Raw genomic sequence first — 5,388 nt, 5'->3', positions numbered from 1 at the left:
TTACTATCTGTTTGGCAGGGGTTTGCTAGCATGAAGTATGGTATCTATTTCAAATGATGCTACATAGATGATATAGCAGAGAATGTAAATTTATTAATGTATTTGTTTTGCAGGCACACATATTCTATGTGTCTGCAAAATAAATAAATAAATAGAAATTAATGTCCCTAGTTGCTAATGTCTGACAACTAATATTTAATATTTCCTTATTTCATTTTCAAGCAATGACTCAGGAGAGGCACTCTCCATAGAGTTTCTCTGGTTGAATTTTTGCTCTTCAGTCTTGTAAAACATCATCAAAGGTAGTAGAAGGAATTATTTCACACTGAATGTTCATAATGCAGTAGCCACTGGTGTGGTACAGTGTATATTTCAGGATGTCCTGTATTTATTGAAAGTTAAAGATTCCAGTGCACTTCTTACTTAAAATACCTACGGAGGAATGTAAGAATTTGGGTGGTATAGGATAACAACAGCTAAAAAGCTAATGCCTCAATTACATGAAAATATCTTCTAATAAAATGAAGAGCCTCTCACACATGACTAGGCAAGGACACTTAGAGGAAAGGCTGTGTTGTTGTGACAAAGTGCAAAAAAAAAATAGGGACCAGAGACTGGATTTCTTTAGTAGAATTTGTTTGGGGTATTGACCTGAAAAACTGCACCAACAGTATACCATTGAATTCCAGAAAAAAAAACACAGCAAATCCATAAAGAACATCAGCATCAGCAGGGCAGGATCCCAGCATTCTAGAAACCGATGCTCTGGAAGTTCGGTTTAGAAGTTCTTCTTAGAAATGCAAATATTTCTACAAACCCACGAATGTAGTCTAATTTTTAGTGGATCTGTCTTTGGATTAGTTTATTTTTTTATAATGAATTCATCCAAAACTGCAGCTATGGTTTCAGTCCAATCACCTCTAACTAGGCATCAGAAAATGCACATGATAGAAATAATACAATTAATTACCTTCATTATAGAAAGAAAAAAAATCACTTATATTTTTGATATCTACATCTGAAACACAATTACTTTACATATAAATCATATTCTGCCCAGGTATCCTTATAACTATTTCCTATAAGAGAGGGAACCTCATCAACATTAATAAGCTAGTGCTGCCACCTATAGCAAAACAGATCTTGCCTTTTATTGTATGTCAAGCATGGTGAAAATTAAACTATATTAGAAAGAAAAGAATATATAGAAATAAAAGTGAAGAAGAAAGTGGGTGACAGCTCACTGAAAATTGTAAATAAAACCTGTGTGCAGCAAGAATTTTACACATTATTTTTATAGTTTTCTCTATAATTCATTTCCCAGTTGTGTCACAGAAGTGATATTTGACAAAGTCATATTAATCACATTCCAACAAACGTCTTTTTTTAATCCTGTGAATCCCAAGCTGTGAGCAGGGATCATGACGATAATGTCAAAAACATCCTTAAAACAGCTAAAAATGACTGCTTTAACTGCGTATTTCAGATGTACTCCTGTAACTTACCTAGATCTGAGTTCAGAGAACTAGTATTTTCTCAGTTTCATATACATTTATTCACATGAAATTACTTCTGTTATGGCCAGTTCTTCAAATTGACAGGCACCAAGCAGCTGGTAGAATTAATATGTTTATTTGGACAACTGACCATGCTTCTACACTCATTCTGCAGAGTGTTACCAATCCCTAGGGTAGCTTAATTTTCTGAGTTATAACACAGCCTGGTTCATGACTGAATAACATGCTGACAGGTACCCAATCATCAAGAGCAACTGCCAACCAGAAAAACGCTCTGACATGATGCATTGTCCAATGCTTCCACAAGCTTCATAGGTTTTAGTAATTCTTTAAAAGATGTATTAAAATAGATAGTCCTCATTTCCTCAGTGCTGGCAAGGATGATATGTACACTAGTCGGTCTGAATTGCCCACTGGGATTTCCAAACCCCTGACAGAAAATACTTTTTTCAAAATTTATAGACAAAATGTTTTAAGGATGTTATGACATAGACGTTTTCTTGGCATAAGCCTAACTACTGTCCTAAGAAATGAGACATGACAGTTTCTCACCTGTTTTTGTAGATTATTTATGATGACATAATTTATTGTTTGGACACTTGCTCCAGATATTTGTTTTTTTCTTAACACAAAGAAACAGAAAGAGGGATTCAAGCTCCCATTAATGCCACAATAACTACTGCCAGTACCAGGGAGAAGAATCAAACATGGCAGTTACTGCTGAAGAACTGTAATATGGGATGGAGACTGGAGTTGAAAGGTATCAGTCTACAGTGCAGTAAGAGTAGTTACATGCTTTATAGGCAAGATACAAACGGCTGGTCTTAAATCAAGTGAAATATTTCTAAAGCTCATAATACTTCTTATAAGGCTTTAGCTCTACTATATTGTTTGTTCTATTGTTTGCTGTTTTATATATATTAGTATTTGTCAGTATTTACATAAAGAGAAAGATAGTTGCAGAAATCGATTGCTTAGACCAATCTCAAAATTTCTACCACTTGAAATCTTTAAGAAAGATCAGACAGACATCTGTCAGCCATGATCCTATCTTTAGGAAGGGGGTAGACTCAGTAACATTCCTAGGTTTTCTGTGTCCTTAGCATACGATTTCAAAAATTTACCTTCAGAGGCATTACCTCAATGCATTTCTGCTCCACTTATTTCCATCTGCCCTTTCTTTCTCCTTCCTGTCTCTCTTAGTCCCAGCTTAGATGGCCCAAAGCTTTGTATGGCCATACTTTGAACAAACACATGGAAACCTGAAACAAACAAAAGTCTTTGAAAATCGAGTTTTTAAAAGTAAATCCACTTTAAACTGCTATTGCTCTTTAGTATTTTGGCTTACAAAATCGTGGTCTTAGTCTCTGTGACACAGTCATTTTCTATATTTTCATAGTAACACAGGAATTCTGAATTTCTACAATGCATTCTGAGCCATCACACTGACACAAGGTTCACATTTACTATTTACTCCATAAACAGCATGGTTAGGAACAGCAAAATCCAGCCTATAAAACAGAAGCTATAGCTTGTGAACCATTTGTACAAAGAACATTTATTGTATAGCTTTCTTGCAAACCGAAGAGATAAGCAAAATGACACAGAAGGTCTTGTTCAGTAAAGCCTTTCTGCAGGTGTCTAATTTAAAGCCTGTGAGCAATTCCAGAGTCAAAGCACCTGCTTGTCTGCATAAGGATTTTGTTGAATCTCCTGCAGTAGTGGGAATGAAGTAAGGAAAGGATGCCATAGCAACAGTAACTCAGAAAGCTCTTTCTGAGGTAGAGGGAATTCACAGCACTTTTCCATATTTAATGCAGGTCTCTGTGTTTATTTTGCAAAAGCAATTTGGAGGAAATTGACTGAGCCTTTTAATTAGGGTATTCAAGAACAGTCTTCCCCAACAGTCCTGAATTCTTAGTGTGGAACCAGCAGGTCATAATCATTCATTCCAATACTTTTATGCATTAGTTATAAAGCAAGAGAATACAGAAGTTGTTTTATTCTGAGTAAATAAGCAAGGTACACATCAGTTGACCAATAACCAGCATATTAATAGATTTTTAAATCTCAAACTGGTCATCAGTTTTAAGAAGTAATAGCACAGAATTTTTCTTGGAAATTTGTAAAATCTAGGAAAGCAAGATGTTCGGTGTATGTCTTAACAGTAGCTGAAAGAGAATGGTGTCTGTATATCCTTGCCATATTTTTATGTATATTTGTGCGGGAATAGAAGGATGCTTACCTTGTAAGCTAGTTCACTAGAACATTCTTGTTACTCATGAAATCAGTAATGGATGCTTTTACCGTGCTGTCCTTTGGTAAAAGAACAAAAGAATAAAAAGCTTATATATATATACATATATATATAGATAGATAGATAGATAGATACATACAGTTGGTTATCCACTGCACCTAAACCATCTAAATAATTATCAGATTCCTTTTATAATAAATTAGAGATGAGAAACTTCAGTCCACCTCTGAATAAGTGTACTAGGTAGACACGGGATGACAAGTCTTCTATGTGTCCCTATAGCTGCTGAAGAAGATGAGAAATGGATGACTAAATTTTAGGCAGACATTTTATTTGGATGTTGTTTTGGTCATTGCTTAGAATTTATAATGGTATCGTCATATCAGTGTGGAGAAATAATTTGCCTTCACTTTTTTTTTTTTTTTTTGTGAAATAATGGAAGTTCCCTAACGTACAGCAAGTTGGACTTGATTCTTGTGGATTCCTTCCAACTCAGGGTATTCTATGATTCTATCTTTATACAGACTACCTTCTTATTTGTGGTATTTCTTGAATACTTGGAGAAAAAGGATTTTTTGGTGGTATTTATTTCATATCTATGCAGTTAGATTTGTGCTCATATATGCTATCAGCTAGACAAATCAGATCAAAATAAACATGAATACATTAATAAGTATGTAATAAAGACCATGAGACCATTACTTAAGCAAATCTGTCTTCGCTAACAAAGAAAATTACAATGCACCTGAGTGAAACGAGATGCTATTTATCTGTGAATGTCTGAACAGATCGAAGGCATGAATAACAGCACTACCACTTTTCAATATATCAATGAGAAAAAGCTGTCACAATGCCTTTACTTTTGTTGCTTTTTTTAACTTCCACCAATCTGTTATTTTCAAGATCTTTATATTTTCTTTTGCAGCAGTTGCCTACACCATTAAACAAGAAACACGGGTGAAAAAGTATGAATTTACTAACAATGATATGTGAAGTTCAAATCAGAATTACATTGTGGTAAAACTCAGGCGGAAATAGTAGACAATATGATAAAATGAACTTAATGATACTATACCGCAGGGAAAAGGAAAAAAAAAAAAGCAAGCTGTATTTAGCTGAATTAAATCCAGACCTGTAGAGATCTGTGCACCTGCTTCCCTTCTGACATGTGGGAGTCCATTGACTATCGATGTGAGTTGAGTAAGCATATGAGTACCTATTCATTGATTCAGGTCCTTCAAGAGTGCCTTTGTTCTATATTTATAAGTGTCATTTTCTCCTCAGGGAGACTGGCAGCATTTAAGTCTTCAAAGTAAGTCTCAAATGCTATAGAGTGCCAGGCAGGAATTTACTAGAGAAGAGTCGGGATTTAGCTTTTTTTCTGCATTGATATCAGAGAAATATTTACTCCCAAATTTCATAAAATGGGCATTGTCATCTCCATTTCCATCAGTGCTGAATTTTCAGCTAAATCTCCCTCCAATAGCTCTTTGTACAACAGCTAATTCTTGCAAAACACATTTTTTATTTTAAGAAATGCACCAGTGGTCAGCTTGTCTCCTTTCTTAAAGTGCTTTCATTAAGTGCTCTCTCTATGAAGATGTGGAATCTCTG

The sequence above is a fragment of the Anser brachyrhynchus genome (genome assembly GCF_964034855.1).
Source record: "Anser brachyrhynchus genome assembly, chromosome: 1".
Lineage (NCBI taxonomy): Eukaryota > Metazoa > Chordata > Aves > Anseriformes > Anatidae > Anser > Anser brachyrhynchus.
The sequence above is the reverse complement of the archived record's forward strand: the minus strand, read 5'-3'. Positions refer to the sequence as shown.